This window comes from Ambystoma mexicanum, chromosome 12 (assembly GCF_040938575.1).
Source record: "Ambystoma mexicanum isolate Mex_15411 chromosome 12, UKY_AmexF1_1, whole genome shotgun sequence".
In the NCBI taxonomy this organism is placed as follows: Eukaryota; Metazoa; Chordata; class Amphibia; order Caudata; family Ambystomatidae; genus Ambystoma; species Ambystoma mexicanum.
In genome coordinates, this window is record NC_090936.1 from 170146269 (window position 1) to 170164527 (window position 18259).

The 18259-nt window shown below is 47.1% G+C and overlaps 1 protein-coding gene across 2 annotated transcripts in view; it reads left to right on the forward strand.

Annotated features, from left to right (window-relative positions):
• LGR5 (leucine rich repeat containing G protein-coupled receptor 5) overlaps positions 1-18259 on the forward strand; it is a 2032903-nt gene that overhangs the window by 1612864 nt on the left and 401780 nt on the right. The gene's annotated exons all lie outside the window — the stretch shown is intronic.

Here is an 18259-nt window from a genome sequence, read left to right on the forward strand (position 1 = left end):
AACAAATGCAGTGTTTCACCACCCTCAACCCCAAATATTGAACCTTCACCCCCCCCCAACAAGTTTAACATTTACCCCCAATAACCTTAGCCCTCCTCCACCCCTCCCTGGAGTGACCCATTGTACCTAAAGTACCTACTACCATCTCTCCTCCACAATGGATCATCTCTTCCTCCAGGGTCCCCACTAGGGAATCCTAACACCCTCTTCGCCTCAACTCCACTGATTCCAAGTTGGAGTAACTTGTCCCAAAACAATAATGTTGTTGGTTGCCTGGCACCACACATCAATTTACCCTTCCAACTTCCGGTTAATTTTACTTTGTGGGCATAGTCTGCAGGTCTAAGACGACGGTTGTACTGGGTCCAGCTTGGACCTCTGCTTCGTATGTCTCCTATGCCCTGGCTTGGTTTTTCTCGTGAAGTTACTGATGTGAAGTCGCTCCTTTGTAGCTGTTGAACCTGAGCAATGCCCCCTTCGTCCTCTTCAATTTTGAGTAGATCCGTGCCTTCTTCCCGGGAGATGACCCTACGTTGTCTCCCATCTATTGCAAATGCTAGACCAAACAGGAATGTCAATCTATACTTGATCTTTCTGATTTGCAGCGTTTTGACCACTATTTGCATTTCTCTGTGCTTCTGAAGTGTGAGTGGGGAGAGATCTTGAAATAATTGTATAGTTGAGACATTATATGTGCTCAGTTCGACTTGCCTGGCTGCCCTCAGAATCTGTTCCTTTTGTGGGTAATACCCAAATGCTGCCAGCACATCCCTTGTGTATGTTCCGGGACCAGATCTTTTTGGGCCCACCCTATGGATGCGATATAATGATACTGTCACTTCTTCGTCTAATCCCAGTAACTCTTTAACAATAGAAATAACTGCTTCTTTTAAATCGGGGTCCTCAACCATTTCTGGGAGGTTTCTAACTTGGATATTTGCCCTGCGAGACCTGTTCTCTAGGTCTTTGCACTGTATCTCTAAGTTGTGAGTTGTTCTTGCCAAGTAATCCACCAGTTCCTCTGATTGTTTCCTCTCTTGGGTGAGTTCCTGTATTGCCCTTTCATTTGCATCTGTGCTTTAACCTAAGTCTGTTAGATCTTTCCTAAAGTCAGTAATCATTTGCTTTATCTCTGATGTGAATGCTGTAAATTGCGTTTGGAATGACACTGTAAATGAGCTTTGACATTCTTGAAAACTCTTTGCGAAGTCTTCTTTGGCTTCTGCCATTGATAGAGGGAAGTTTGTCGGCGAAATAGGAGTGCTAGATTGTTGAAACCTGGAGGTTCTGACCCAGATGTCCTGCAGTGGACATTCCTTAGTTACTTGAGGCGTCGAGCAACCAGGCACACCGACTTTCTTTTTTGTTCCCGGCATATGGTGTCTGCTACTAGTGGGGAGTCCCCCGATATATTTGACTTGTGGCCGAGGCAGTGCAGGTATGCTTTGACCTCCCAACTCTACTTGGTTTTACTGATAGAGCTAACAGAGTAGTGGGGTTTGTGAAGAACTGTTGTCTAAGTCAGGTTCCACCTGTGGATTTCTGCCCATGCAGATGCAGGTAGCACAGTCCCTGTAGGAGTGGATGTACTATGTTGAAACTGAGAACAGGGAGGGCCCAAATTTGTGAAATTGTCTCACCTTCGGGCAGACCGCGTGTGTCGTTTGCCCAAAGTAATCTGAAGCTTCTGATCCGGCTGTAGATTTACTACCGTGACTGCAAAGCTGCCCCACACACCTATGAGGATACGGACGGAGGATTCCGAGGCTTGCGAATAGGTGTCCTTTGGGCTTATTGGCTTCTCAGACCTCAGAGTCATAGCTTGTATATTGCAATAGCCTGATTCATCTGAAGGAGGCCTGCAATATACTGCCTTTTTGTGTCCTCCTTGGTTGTTTTTGGGTTGCGGTCAAATAGTCTTCTTTCTTGGATGGATGCTTTTAAAGAAACTTCTTGGGTGTCTATATTGGTCCTAACAGGTCGGGGGCTTCAGAGCCATGTTCATAGGATCATTCGATACTCTGTGTCACCTTCCACCATCTATTTCTTTTCTGGGGATCCCTGTAAGTGTCTGGCGAAGCCCTGATCTAAAAATATTGCTCGATGCAGGTGTCTCCTGAAGTAACTTACGTAATGACTACATTTTTCTTGTTGCTTAGGGTGGGCGGACTTCCCTGCCCGTAAGGATTATGCTGCTGTTACAAGCACCTTTCCTGAGCCGGCCAGAAATGCTGATGCAATCTCTTGGGGGGGCAGGGGGAGGATCCTGTTCCGCTTCTTCACCGGGCCACAGTCGCTATAAATCCAGCCTCTGCCCTGGTCCGCCTACTGCTGCTCCTCACAAACCGTTGCCCCCGTGACCAAGCACCCGTGTGGCAGTAACTGGTATAGCTGCCATTCAACACATCTATTTATATGAGACCGACCGCTGTTCGAAAATGTAACCCACAATGTAATTGCGTATTTTACCAGTCTCTAAAGTCGCCTGGATGCATCAGTGCCTCTCGTAGAGCATACATGCTATATGACAGTATGAATGTTTTCACCCCTTTAATCGTGGACAGGAGCATCCTTGATGTGTCCGCTTAATCCTCTGATGCGCCCCAGCGGGGGAAGGGAATCATTTGAAACAGCATGCTGACATTTGCTTTCATCCCCCGGTCTGTCACTGGAAGACAACGGAATGCTCGACCCCCCCCCCTCCAAACCTTCACCCCCCTCCCCAGGTGTATCGCAGTCAAATGCTTCGCTTTAACCAGCCATTTGCTGTGCTCACCAGAAATTGTTCTAGAGCCGGGCCGCGTCTTGAATTCACGGGTGTGGCCAAACCGCATGTCACCCCTCCAGTATCTAAATTTAGCTCTGAATTCCACAAAGATTGAATCAAGGGGGAACACCGACCTCCGCGTTACAGCCCTGGTGTTAATTAAGAAGGGAAACTCTCCGATATACACCATTCGATGTGTCCATTTTAAACGATTCGGGAGGAGCTCCACCGGCACACGTCCTCAGTGCACGGAGGCCATCTTGGAATCGATTGTCAGAGACTTTAAATATGGCTACTTCATCTTCGCCGGACCACTATGTTGCTTCATAACATTTTAAACACTGGATTCTTTCTTGGTCGATGCTTCCTAGAACTACAAGTTCCACAATGCAACAGTCACTAATTTAAATGTCACAAACTGGGCTCTCTCCCATTGTACACGAGAACTGACTGGTTGTCTTGACCTTCCTTCTATTAAGCTTTGTCTTTGCCTTAGGTCGGGGCCTCCGGTGCCGACCTTGCTATTCCCCAACTCCATCGTTCAGCCAGGAGGGCCGGGCAGCCTCCAGGCACCCGTGGGAGGAGAACAAACGCAGTTCAATGTAGGGGGAAAGGGTTCGGAAGCCCTCTCTCACCGCCTCCACCTCTTCTGCCTAGCAGACCTTGCCGGGAGCTCCTGATCTGCTCCACATCCGTCCTTCCACCAGCCGGTCCTGAGTTTAAAAGGATCTTAGGTTTTGCTCTCTGCTCTGTGGCTCCCCTTTACCAGAGTTTGGTCTAGTCCACTGCTCTCTCCCAGTGCGTTGGCTTCAGGTAGGGATCCTCTGCCAGACTCAGCCTTGCAGCCTCCTTCCTGGTGTCCCAAGAGCAACTGCTCCTTCTTGCTCAGCAGCCTTTCTTTATACACCTGGAAGATGTTAACAGGCTGCAGGTGTTGGGTCAGGATTGGGTCTGCCTGACCTTAACTGACTGCATTAGTGGGATAGCCTACTTTCAAGGTGTGATAGTCTGCTTTCTGTTTCCTAAGGGTTTTTTCCTTGCTAATCCTTATACTCCTACGTCCCGTCCCCTTTCCTCCAGCCTTTTGGGACATTCCGTCCAGTGGGATGGGACTCTGGTCCCGTGCCACTGGACGGAATGTCCCAAAAGTATGGAGGAAAGGGGACTATGGTCTAGGAGTAAGGTAGTCACTACAGTGAGTAACTTTGTTATGCTCTTAGTCCCTCTTCTTCTTCGTCTCAGTCCTTGTGTATGTCAATAGGGGAATGGGATTATGGGAACTGTGGTGTTCTATAAAAAAGGGATAAAGATGTTGTACATTTTTATCAGGGAAAGAGGTTTGAATGTAAGGTTGTTGAAAAGTGAGTTTTGAGGAAAGAGGGGTAAAACTCAGTTGGAATTTAGGGAGATTCTTTGTTTTCCCTTATGGTCTTGCCTTTTCCTTACAGAAAGGTACCAGGGGATGGGTGGCTAGGAGCCGGAGCGTGAAGCATGGCTCCCTGATAGCTCCTGGACCTAACCCGGCAAGCACATGAAATGCGATGGCATCCTGACCCGAAATGATGGAACAACTTCGCAAAACTCCACCAAACACTTCAGGAGTCGGGGAACGAAGCGGCTTGCAGCTCTTCTTAGCAGGATCGGAGCTCTGCGAACGCAATCTCACCTGCCGCGAGTTATAATATTATGGCTGCTGATCCCTGAAGCGGGAATGCGAGGACCATGGACAGAGGAGACTGCCGGATGATCGCCGGGGCCCCCCGCACTGCCGAGTCCCACGGCACTGCCGAGTCCCCACTTCCCCTGACGGCACCGTGGTAGGCCCAGACCCCATCCCCTGATTGTCCCTCGAAGCCAGGGGCACTGACATTGCAGGTGAGCTGCTGCACCGTAGCCGCATCGCTCCTGCAACACTGCCCTGTGCTGTGGGGGCGGCGTGTTAGTGCTCACACCGGAGAGGGGCATTGGGACTCCCGCCGCAGGCAGGCCTCGCAGCACACGGAACCTCCGGGAGTCCATTGGTGAGGGAAGGAGACGCCGCCTGGGGTGCATATGCGCTTACAGGCCGAGCAAGTGATATGTAAGGCAGGGAAGAAGGCGCAAAATGAGCAAACTGCTCACCCGGAGGCCCCCATCACCCTTACTGATTCCTGGCCTCCACAAGCCTGCAGATGATGATCCCATTCTCTAAGCAATTTAAATCCATGCAGAGGACATATCTGTTCCAAGGTCTACACAGCGGTTGGTAACCCCAGGCAGGTGGGCAAGCTCCATATTCCACAGCCTCACAATGCACTGCAGCAGTGGAGTAAACAAACTTAATCTCAATCTGGCCACACTGAGGCAATCAAGAATGCAGCCCACTATCTTACTGAGCAACAGCAATGCTCTCACTGGGCAACCCAACCGACCAGGGTCTTGCAAACCCAATCACAGAAGTGCGGGGTGGCGGATCTTGGGGGTCACGCTTACCCTCTTAGACTAGCGACTTGGCAGGGGATAACACTCCCCCAACACAAAGCGACACAGCTAAATTTGCTAAAGCCACCAAACAGGCAGACATCTCAACTCTTCTGACGGCAGGGGCAGCAGAGAAATCCAACAAAGGGGAGTGAGTGGAAACTCTGATACACGCAGGAACAGTCGCAACAGCCCCAGAGCTACACACACAATCTGTAACCAAATCTGACTTACAGGACCTTTTGGCATTCATGACCAGAGAATACCAGAAAGGCACGGTGGTGCTCCTGAATAAAATCACTGGCCTTGATAAAAGAATGGAGGAGGTAGAAAGCCAAACAGTCGAGGTGGAGGCAGCACTGTGCGTACAGAGCTTTCAGATTGGCAAATGTACTGACAAGATAGCGGTACTTGAAGCCAGATGTGAGGTGCTTGAAATAAAGCAAGAGGATGCCGAAAACCATTCCCGTCATAACATCTGCTTGAGTAGCATGCCATCTTCAATCCCTGAGACAGACCTTCACGCTTTTTGTCCAGGACCTCTTTCCAGCTTTGCTGTCTCTTCCCGACGACGCCCCAATGGATGTGGACAGGGTTGCACCGCACACAGGCGAGGCAATCGTTAAATTCTCCACAAGACGTCCTAGTGAGCATGCACTTTTATAAAATCAATGAGGAATTAATGAGAAAGGTCAGAGTCTCTCCTCAGCTCCAGTTCAGGGATGTGTCGGTGGCCATATATCAAGACCTAGCCTCTAACACACTGCTGAAAAGGAAAGGCATAAAACCAGCAATCAACTGGCTGAGGGAGAAGAACATAACATACAGATGGGGCTACCACATAGCGCTACTCTTCACGGCTGAGGACAGACACTGGCGAATACGAACCATGAAAGAAGCCGAGAAGCTGTTGAATTCAGCAGCCACAGATGAGGGGAGCAATGAGGAGCCATTAGGGACCCGGAATCCAAAGGAGAAGCCCACAGCGTCCTGGACAAAGGTGAACAGAAGATGGAGGCTAAAGGGCCCAGGGACAAAAAAAGCCTTGGAGAGTTCAATCGGCCACCCCCGCTTGGGGTCTGAGTGGCATTTACCAATTCCCTGGCAGCAGTCAACAGGGCACTAAATCAGACACAGGATGAGTCTCTGGCGATCATTTACCTGAAATTCAAAGCCACAGCCCCCTGTTGCTGAACGGGGGAGGAGCAGAGCCTGGGCTGAAGGGATGCTGCCTAAAGGACTTACTTTTAACGTGGTTAAGGTTGGTTGTCGGGACTGGTTCTAGTGGTTCCAGTGCACACGAGCTATGCTCAGGTGCTTGTAATTATATGTTTGGTTTGGGGGGGGGGGTAGAATTGGGGAGGCGAGCTGGGAATCTTTTTGCAACACAAGTTACAGGACACTTATCTAGTGCTTTGAATCAGCTTACTGGGTGCCCTCAGTGTTTACCAAATTCCATAGGGAATACTCTTAACCTCCTACTAACTATCTATGGCCAGCAACCCTGATAAAGAGCTGATTATGGTGATGGGGAAGCGCAAATCAGTAACACGAAAGCTGGCAGAACTGGAGGCGGACATTGCCTGCCTCCAGGAAACCCATCTTGTCGCCCTAGATGAAAAGCAATTAAAATCTAACAGGTTTCCTAAAAGCTTCTTTGCCACGGCCGGGGAAAGGAAGAGGGGTGGCGATATTTTTTCAGCGAGGACGTACCGTTTACAAGGGTGAAAGTAAAGAGGGACCCCATGGGAAGGTACATCCGGCTCAAAGGGTATCTATAGCAGCCTTTCACATTTGCATCGATGTATTGCCAGAACAGCGCACAAGTCTATTTCCTAAACACAATCACCCCCGACCTAGTGGGGTTCACAGAGGGCTGTCTCATGATAGGAGGGGACTTTAACCTAGTTGCGAACCCAGACAATAATAAAACACTACAGCCCACACATGAGGACTATGCAAGGGCAGTGGGATTCGCTGAATTCCTCTGGGAAGCAGAGATTGTAGACATCTGGAGATTTTTTAACGATAAGGCACATGACTACATGTTCTACTCACATGTTCATAAGGGCCTATCCAGAATCAACCTGATTCTCATGTCTAGCACACTCTTTCCATGCTTGGAGAGAGCAGACATTTTTTTGGATCATCTCAATTACGTACCAGTACTCGCTAGTATCTGGGTAACAGGCTTCCATGCCCGTACTACGAAACCGTGGAAGCTACAAGACTACCTGCTGCAGGACCTAGTAATTAGGGAGGACATTGCGGCCGCTCTACGCAACTACTTTAATGAAAACTTATTAGAAGGGCCTCCCTTCCTGGTGGCTTGGGATGCCATGAAAGCAATGATTAGAGGGGAACTAATAGTGAAAGCAGCGGCTCCCGAAAGACTAGGGAGATCACAGCAATTACATCTGGAAAAGAGGGTCATTGATTTGGAAAAGGTACATAAAAGCACCCAATCCAAGAAATCGTGGGGAGACCTGAGAAATGCAAAATCTAGACTAGAAATGCACCTAGCCGACAAGTCAGCCCGAGCCCTGGCATACACGAAACAGTTCTACTACACGATTAGCAATAAAGCAAATCGACTCTTGGTATATAAGCTGAAAAATATTCACTCCCGGAACAACATCCGTCTTCTGAGAAGAGTGAATGGAGCGCTCTGGGTGGTGGAAGGGGATGAGTTAGCAGCTATAACAGAGCACCACAGGGTAGTAATAACCGGGGAACCCATCATAGACATCGGGCAACAGCAATACCTGGCATCAGCTCTCTGGGGAGAAACCGGTCAGAAATTAACTGCCCCCCTAGAAGCTCCTATTACGCTTGAGGAAATATCAGAGGCGATAAGCTATCTAAAAAACACAGCCCCAGGCCTGGATGGGTTAACCACACAATTCTATAAAACATACTCCCGCACTCTAGCCCAATGCCTGGTAAACCTATTTAACTCCTTCCCAGAATCAGGCCGCATAACACTGACAATAGAGACTTGCCTAACTGTGATGATCCCAAAACCGGGTAAAGACCCAGAGCTCTGCAGCTCGTATAGACCAATCACGTTAATGAATAACGACACGAAGATCTTCTCAAAGGTCTTAGCAACCCGGCTAGCAAGGATCTTACCTAAGCTGATTCACCCATACCAATCGGGGTTCATCCCAGGCCGCACCACGCACAACAATATCGGGCCCATCGTCAACCTAATTGAATGTGCCCATAGAGACAGAATGGAATTGGCTGTCATCTCAATAGACGCACATAAAGCGTCTATTGAGATGACAAATGATTTATTTGACTGGGGCTATGTCGGTAAAACTCTGACACACTTCGGCTTTGGCCCTAAATTCACAAAATGGACCTTGGCAAACTACTACTTCCCGAGCACAACCCACAGAGTGAATGGTCTGCACTCACAGAAGCTACCAATCACCTGAGGCACCCGCCAGGAGTGCCCCCTATCCGTACTCATTTTTGCCCGTCAGTGGAGCCATCCGCTGGTAGGATTCACTCTAACCCAATCATTCAGGAGCTGCGGGTTGGTGGCGATGATTATAAAATAACATGTATGCAGACAATGAGCTGCTCTCCATCACACACTTGGACTCCTCCCTAGTGGAACTGTGGTGTGAGATACACCGGTTTGGTGAAGCCTCAGGCTTCAAGGGAAACTTTTCAAAGTCCAGCGCCCTAGGGATAAACGTCTCTCGCAGACGGAGGGAAACACAAGCACCGAACCAATCCCATGTGTGGGGAACCATATTACCTACCTGGGCATGCAAATTCCAAATGGAATTGATAAGGTATACCAAGTTAACTTCCCAAGCCTACTCAGGGAATTAAAGACGGACCTCCAGTGCTGGCACAAACAAGAGGTTTCCTGGGTTGGGAGGATCACAGCCCTTACAGCCTTATCCCCAGGCTTCTATATCACTGTCTCTCATTACCTGTAATGATTCCCACGAAGGAACTCAAGGCCCTGCAAAGGGCGATGCTAAAATATATCTGGGCAGGTAAAAAACTAAAAGCAGAACACCCATTGGTGGCCTAGGGGTCCCAGACATCACTAGATACAGCCTCACAGCACAGCTGTCTCACACCTTCACATGGCAACAAACAATGAACCCACCCCGGTGGAAGCAAATAGAGGCTCCTTTGGACCCCACTCTCCAGTCTGGGGTAACCCAGAGTTCACACCTGGGCTGCAAGCGTCAGGGTTCCCGGAGCGGAAAGTAGGTGGCCTCAATCGGATAGCGGATTTCTTCAACAACGGTGCCCTCTCTCTTTTGAGGAATGTAAGGAAAATGTGTACGTCACAGAAGCAGAGAGATACAGATACACAAAACCTAGACACTGGATGTCGCAGCATAAAACAAAACTGAAAGGAGGCAGGGAACTAAACGCGCTAGAACGCACCCTAATCACCTCTGTCCCCTAGGGAAAGATCTCCAATCTTTACAAGATTTTAGACAGGGTAGACACAGCTAGGAAGGAGAAATACATGCTTAAATGAGAAAGGGACTTGGGCAAAGCACTGGAGGGGAGTGGAGCCGGACATGGGCCTGTACACACAAGTTCTAGATGCAATACGAACGAGAGGGCTCCATAAAAGTATGCAACAGATGGTATCTTACCCCAGATATCCTGAACTGAGGCAACCCAGCAATATCATAATCCTGCTGGAGAGGTTGTGGGGCCGTAGGCTTGCTTTTTCCCTTATGGTGGACATTCCCGAAATCAGACACATTTTGGCGGGAAGTGCTGGAATTGACCAAACAAATCACAGCCTCACAATCCCTTGGGATCCAGGAATTGTCCTATTAGGTGACACATGGAATGGGGCGCTCCCGCTAACCGGGCACATGTCTGCCTTGATCACCCATCTCTTCACGGCGGCATAGATCACCATTGTCCGCCATTGGAAATCCCCAGAGGGCCCAGCAACCTCGATGTATTGGGCAAAATGCTGGGATACAGATGTGGCAGAAATAATCACTGCGGCCCGTGCGAACAACATAGGGAAATTTCACCACACTTGGTCCCTGTTTTTCGATTACGCACAACAGTGCCCAGGAACAGTGTGTAAATCTTTGACCCTCAGATGGTGCTCGAAACATTGACTTAACTTGTATGCAGGTGGGAGGGGGTCATTGAAGCCGCCAGAGGATTGACCCGTGGGCAAAAGATTCTCCAGTGATTGCACCCAACCTTTATTTTCTATTGCAACCGGAATTTATTGTATACTGCCATGCACTAGCTCTCTCTGTTCTCATTGTTTTTGTACTTGTTGTTTTGTATTTGAAATTCCATAAATGCAAATAAAAAGATGATGTTGAAAAAAAAAGAAAGGTACTGGTGTATGATGGGACTCTGTTGACAATATCCCATGACAACTGTACAGATGTCGGGTAGGGGTATATCGGAACGGGAGGAATACCATGTCTCGCCCGTGGGCATGTCTCCCATAGTCCCCAAGGACCCCCTGCCCAGCTGATCCTCTCTCGCTCGTCTGCACCCAGGTTTGGGATCCAAGAGCGATGGCCCTCCCCTGGCCACCTGAACAAAGGATACCCGGGAATAGCCTGGAAGAAACGCCTCAGGTTTCTCACATTAGGTCTTTATATATTTAGGCACTCTCACTGCGTCAGCAAGGTCAATGGCACACTAGTCATACTATGTGGTTTTCCCCCTCGCTGAGGACAAGCAGACACAGAATCCAGGCAGCAAGAGAAGTATGAGTGCCGCTCACCACACAAGTTGCACCTCTTAGAATCCAGATGGTGGCCAGGCCAGTTTTGGGCTTTCAATGCAATGCAGCAACCAATTAAATGAAACTGGTAATCCCCAGTGCCTGGTATGCCCAAATTAACTCAGCAAAGACCTGATAATAAAACACAGCGGTTCTCAATCATGACGCGAGACAGGCCGGGGTAGCAGCCAAGGAACTGTAAGGACTGATTTACAGTGCATTGTGGGTGTTTGGAGACAGGAACAGAGTTGGAGATGGCGGGAGGCAGACGGAGTAGAGGCTGGAGCAGGGAAAATGAGATGGGTAGGAGCAGTCCAGAGGATGAGGTTGGAAGCAGTGAGAAGTAAGGACGTGGCAGAGAAAAAGGAGGTGGTGAGTAGTGGAGAAGAGATGGGAAGGAACATCCCAGATTGAGGTTGCTGCTGGACAAGAGCCAATAGAAAAGGGAGGAATAAGAATTAAAAAAGGAGGCTGAAAGTAACAGGTGAGAATGAGCATAGTCCAAAGGACGCTGACAAGGGTGCTAGAAGGGAGATATGAAGTTTAGTAAAGAGTTTGGACAGCTGAGGAGAGCTGGGAGGAGTTTAGATGGAGCAACAGGCATACTTAAAACTTAACAATAGAGAGTTGAGGACGTGCAGGCATATGGTAGAGCATATTTAAGAGCTACATCAGAAGCTAGAGAAAGAGTGTGTTGTAAAGTACAGGAGGAGAAAGATATGTCCAGTTAGACTCAAGATCATTCTGAATTGTTAAGGAAGTAGAAAAGGATGGGTTGTTGGGATCAACAGCCTAAACCGCAAGATAGGAAGGATGGATATGTAACCTGACTCAGATTGTAGACAAGTGCGGTTGACCAGCCCCCTGGTGCAAGCTCTGGGGCGTAGTGTGTTGTCTTTCGTTCCTACCACCCAACTGCTGCCTAAGCATATGTATGTATTATTTTAATAATTTTGTCATTTGGTGTTTTACGACATATAACGATATTCTGTTTTTTTAATGTATGTATGTCTATAATTTATACAGGGTGACTCAGCTAGGAAGAAACCAAGTGCTATACAATTAAGGTCTATGGTTCTCATTTGTCGGTTACGTTTTCCTTGAAGAGCGGGTTCTTCAGACCTTTCCTGATTCACAGGAGGGAGGGAGCCAGCCTGATGGTAGCAGGAAAGTTGTTTCAGAGCATGACAACTTAACAGGAATATGCTTGTTTTGCTGGTCTTCTCCTTGCACTTCCTTGATTCCAGTCTGTTGATTATATTGCCTACTAGCGTTGCATTGACCTCCTGAGATGGTGATATTTTCAGCTACATTTGATAGCCTTTTGGACATTAGAGCATTGTAGGGAATTCAGGCTGTCTTGAAGGGGATGTGAGCGTGGGGGGGGGGGCAGATGGGGGTTGAGCATTGGTTGGGACACCTGCCAGGAGGGTATTGCCACCATTCCGATTAGAGAGCACTAGGGCCTGGACAGCAGATCTGAAGTCTGAGGGGGAGTGGGGGAGTGTTTGATTATTCACAGGAATGAGAGCTGGTACCATCCTGTTTGTTTCTTCTTGGCGGTATGTGATTTGAAGAAGAGGTTGCAATCAATAGTGAAACTGAGAGACTTTGCACTTGTTGCGAGTTGGGGGGAGAAGCCATTGAGATCCATCTGTGTCAGCCAGTTTGAACTTGAGTGAGTTTTTGTTGTCCCGCCTGAGGAGGAAGAACTCTGCTTTGGTAGGCTGAGAAGGTTGTGGGAGCACCTCTACTGAGAACGAACATGGGTAATATACTCTGTTCTATGGAATTTCTCCCACTCAGGAGGGTCTGCAACCAAGTTTTAGCTCTCTGGACGCTTCACAGAGGAAAAATACCCATTTGCGTATCAGTCTGGTCCCACCCATTGCTCTGTTTTGGCCGGGTTGAGTTTGAAGTAGGCACTATCTATTGAATCATCAGGAGGCAGTGTTTCAAATGGTGAATGTCATTAAGGCAGTTAACTTGGAGGTATAGCTGTGTATCATCAGCATACTTGTAGATTTAGCAATTGAATTTGGCTAAGAGTGATCCCAGTGGCAGTATGTATAGGTTGAAGATGACAAGTGAGAAGATAGAGCCTTATGTGATTCCGGAAGTCACTGGGCCTTTTTGGGATCTGCAGGTGTTCATCTGGATGAGCTGGTGTTTGTTGGGAGGTAGGAGTCAAACCATTAAAGGACTGTGGCATTGAATCCCATGTGGAAGGACAGGGTACTGAGTAGAGCTTTGTGGTAAACCATGTTAAATGTGGCATTGTGGTAGAGCTGGAACAGGTGGCATGGGTCACTCTTGTCAACTATGAAGAGTGCCTAATCGATGGCATGGATGGTGGTGGGCTCTGTGCTGCATATTGGTCAGAAGACAGACTGGTATTCTATTAAGGGTAGATGTGTGATGGTGCAGTAGATTGCTAGGTCGCCCGGTTTAAGTGTGGGCTTCCTTATTAGGGTAGGATCTGGCTAGTTTGCAATGCATCTGGCAAAAACGTTTGCACGAGTGACGCATTGATAGTAGAGAGGAAAGAAAAGAAAGCCTTCAACATAAAAGCTGGAATGACATCATTCTCATAGGAGGTTTACTTGAGTGACGCAGGGTTGTTTGTGCGTTCTTCCAGTGTTAGAGTCATGAATTCAGACTATCTTGAAACATGAAAAAAAGACTATCCCTGTGTGTATGGATTGGGGGAGGTGTGATGTATCAGCCTTCTGTTGTACTAGGCATCTCTCTTTTCTCAGAGAGGAATCAGAATTTACCCCAACGGTGTTCCAACATAACTCTCCGTGCAACATGATTGTCAGTTATGTTGGGACTCTCCGCAGAGAGGTTTTACTGGAGAACCTGAAAAATAACCAAGGATACTTCAAACCTATTCCTGGCATGAGCAAATTGCTACATCTCCACCAACACCAGTGAGGTCCACCCTATGACCACATATAAACCTAGCTCAACTCCAGATCATCACCAAACCCAAAGGAGACCTCACACAAAGACCCTTCGCTCTGTCTTGCTCTTACATGTCTTTTATAACCATCATTTCCTGTTTTTGCCCGTCCCCCTGCCTTCATTGACTTTCTCCTAAACAAAGCACAGAGAACTCAGGCCACAATTCAGGGTGCAAGGCATTGGGTGATCGACAGTGCTACTAGAATCAAGACTCAAGACACATACAGGGAGGTCCTGCAGTCCTCCCAATTGCCTCACCCTGCCTATGAGGTAGGATTGTATCTGGCATACACCCTGGTAGGAGGTCTACCCCAGGTCAGGAGGGGTCCGTGCCGCCCCCCCCCCGACAGGGTCATGCCCCGGCTCTATCACAGTTCAATCATATGCTGTGCAGACTAATTTCAACGACATTGGTTTTCCAGAGGCTAATGGGAAATATTTTCAGTCATTCACCATGTTATCTATTTCCAGGATGAGCTATTGGTCTACACAAAGAATGAAGGTGAACACACATCATTGCTGGAGAGGCTGCTGTCAATTCTAAGCTTAAACAGGCACATTCTACAGGAAGAAAGGCTTAGGTTCTACCGGGAAGAAGTTTGTATATATAGATACACAGTGCTGCGAGGTGGCATTACACCTAAATGAAACCTATTTGAAGCTATACAACCAGTACCATTCCCAACAACAAGGAAGAAGTGATATTGTTCCAAGGAATGTATGAATATTACTCTAAGCTTCTCCATAACTTTTCTACAGTGATAGAACCTTAATGAGACACGTGAAGAGAGGTTCCTCCTTTTTGTGGAGGTAGAAACAAAAGGCACCATTTGCTAAAGCCAAAAGTGATGTTAAACATGCCCCCCAAATGTGACATTGCGACACCTGCACGAAATTCACTCTTACTGAGAAAACTAGGAAAGGTGAAATGTGCTGTTTTCACGTAGCAAGTCATAGTTGACATCCTATATAAGTAATTCTCTAAGCATGTCAGTCCCTCCTCTTCCAAAAGTTTGTGAGTGATTTGGGAAGAGGAAACATCTCTAGAAATGATAAGGAAAGTGGCAGATCTGGTGGCAATGCCATCCTCGCATCCACATTATTAGGCATCTGAAGTGAGTCTGTGGCTCACAGTTACAAACACATTAATATTAGAGTGAACACTGTGAAAAATGAAATGAGCACCAAGCCTGGTGTGCAATACGTAGTCAGTGATTTAAGCATACAGCCCTTTAATCATATACATATTTGAAAATATAAAGATTGCTTGTCATTCATATGTTCACAAAATGACCTTTTTTCATTATATGCACAGAAACCAGGAACCCTCATTGGTACTGTTTGTGCTCTCCCACAAATTCACCCCTCTATCTATCATGTTATGATATCATATCAGAAAATATGGTATACAGTATTCTTGATTTGGACAGCATGCTTAAAGATGTCCTTTTTTTAAAGCCATTTTCCCAGGACTACAAACAATTTAATAAAATTAAGCATGTCCGGTTGTGTTACAAGAACATTACACCAACCTAAGCATTCCCCTATATTAATAAGATTAATCAAACTAGAATTGTTTGTGTATGATCATGCTGCACCTGACCAGAGTAATTACTGCTAACACTAAACAACAAAAAGCCAGTACGGAAATATTCCTACCCTATTCTAGTAATGGTGCGCTGTGAACGGTACAGTAATTACACTTGCATTCGAACATATTATTTTGACTAAATTTAATAATTTCAAAATTGTCAAAAAGGGAGTCTTACTCCGATTTTGAATTTGTACAACTTAAAATGACATGCCAACATTAACCAACTGATGCAAATGTTTCACCTATATAGGCTTTGTCTAGGCATGATCAAATTATTATTTTGATATGATATGATAAGTCATTTATAACTCGCCTGTGTTTCCAGTTACCAAAATTGATGGATTATTTATCCATTAAAAAATAAAATGAATAATTGTTTTAAATACAAATGTACATGAATTTCTCCATATTGTTAACTTCATCCATGCGTGTCAGTTATTAGAATAATTTTCACTTGGTGACATCGGTATATTCCGTGAAAATGTATTATCCACTTATGTCAGCTTTTCAATTCCCGAATTCCTTCTATTCTCTTTTCCCCTTTATTGTTGAATATATTTTTCAGCAAGTCTGAATTTTATTTCAATTAAGTATTTTAACAGACTCTTGCACGGTTATGTTTTCTTACAGCCAGCTTCCCACTCGGTTAATTAATTTATGGCTTGTTCTTTTGTGTTGGACAAATTCAAGATTGGAACAACAATCCCTTTGTAACAATTTCGACCTCTGTTATTCTAATCCAAGTAATACGTTCAATTACAAGTGACGTTATTGTACATTTCACAGCGCACCAGTACTAGAATATGTTTGGAATATTTCCCTACAAACAATTTTGTCTACCAATAATGAAAAATAACTGAAATTGTACTGCCTGGTGCTATGGTCCCTTACAAGGTTGGTCAGAAGCCCGGCTCTCCCCGCTGAGCCTATCAGCAACCCCTTAACCTCACGGCATTGGGGCAATCCTCTCTGTGTGTGATGGCTACATTCCTGCAGGACACACGCAATGACAATTTGTATGTCTCCAAGTACAAGTATGGTCCTCATCTTGGGCAGAGCCTCTGTCACTGCGCTTTGATCTATAATCCATGATATGATATGATATGGCATTTATAACCCCCCTCCCCCATATACACAAGTGTTTCAAGGCACGATGAGGCAAGGGATGGGGAACAAGGGGAAGACAGACAACGATCCTACTAGGCAAGGTGTCAATCAGATCGCGCAAGTGCATGGGAGGGGGCAGGAGGAGAAGTGCAGGGGGAAGGGGGATGAGGACAGTGCAGTACATGGGATAAGCACAATAAATAAACAATAAATGGAAGTATGGCCAGCAGATGGCAAGTGAAAGGGTAAGTGCAGACGTCTGGTGGTAAGTGCAGCAAGTGGGACCGTAGGGATACAGAAAACAGTCACCAAGTGCGGTGGTTGTCAGGAAGGCAGTGGAGGAGTGCGACTGGGGGGGGGGGGTGAACCTGGGCCCGAGATCAGAGGGTGGCCCGGTAACCAGTGCAGTTTCTGTGTCAGCCAGGAAATCGGCAAGGGAGAGGAGGAGGAGAAAAAAGCGGACGCGAAGAGAAAGGTTTTGAGGTGCTTACGGAACCGAAGCTGGTTCTCCAAGTTTCAGGGAGGCAAGGAGGCTGTTCCCATGGGCGTAATATTAGACGGGGGACAGGGGTGTTTGTCCCCCCCGCAACTTTCATGGCACACCCTTTTATCCCCATTCATTTGGCTGGGGCACCTTTTCTTCAGATGTCATGTCTCCCCCAACATTTTCGGCAAAGTTACTCCACTGGCTGTTACAGAGGGAGGCCCCAGCCGAAGACAGAGATCTACCCCCAACTCGTTGCTTGGAGAAGCGACTGGCCCTGAGGGAATTGAAGGCAGATAAGCGAAGAGCTCGAGAAGGAAGGTATTTCGGATTCAAGATAGCAATGTTTTGTTCTGCTTGTGCTGCTGTCAGCAATGGCTGTGGTGACTCCAGCAAATGCACACATGACGCAGCACTCTCCTCCCACAAAGAATGAATTTGGTGGGACAAGTCCAGTCCTCATGCCTGGGGTAATGTTGCCCCCCCCCCGCATCTTATTCCTGTGCATTATGCCCCCTGCACCACCAATCCTCTACACCGCAGCACTGCGTCCTGCACTTGCAATACCCGAATGTCAATATATCCCCTACCTCCACCCCCTCTTGTTGCCTTGTGGAGCCTAGAACACTTTTCGCTGTACAGTGCGCCTTATATATGCTCGATACATTAAATACATTGGTTATTGGGCTGAGTTCCTTGCTGGATTGAGGCAAAACAGACTGAAAAACAGTGGGCATAATGTATTGCAATAATGTATTGCGGACTAAAAAAAGGTATTGAGGAGTGATGAGCGCCAAGGAAACACGCAAGCAATGACAACTATGTCATGTATTAATTTGAAAAACACTTTACATAATAACAGCATGAATGTTAGGAAGGGTTGTATTCAAAGTTACTGGGTTGCACAAATATGAGTGTGCTTAGTTGGTATGGAAGAAACCGCAGCTTGAAAAAGTGAGTCCTCTTGGAAATCCTTGCGCTTGTGGCAACGCTCAGTTGGTCCGCGGGTACTGCAGCAAAACGAAAACGGCAGCACGTGTTCTGAATTGCAGGCAGAGATGAATTGCTGTGACCCAAAGGAATGCCTTCTCTGCGTCATAGAAAAGGGATTGAGAACCCGGTACC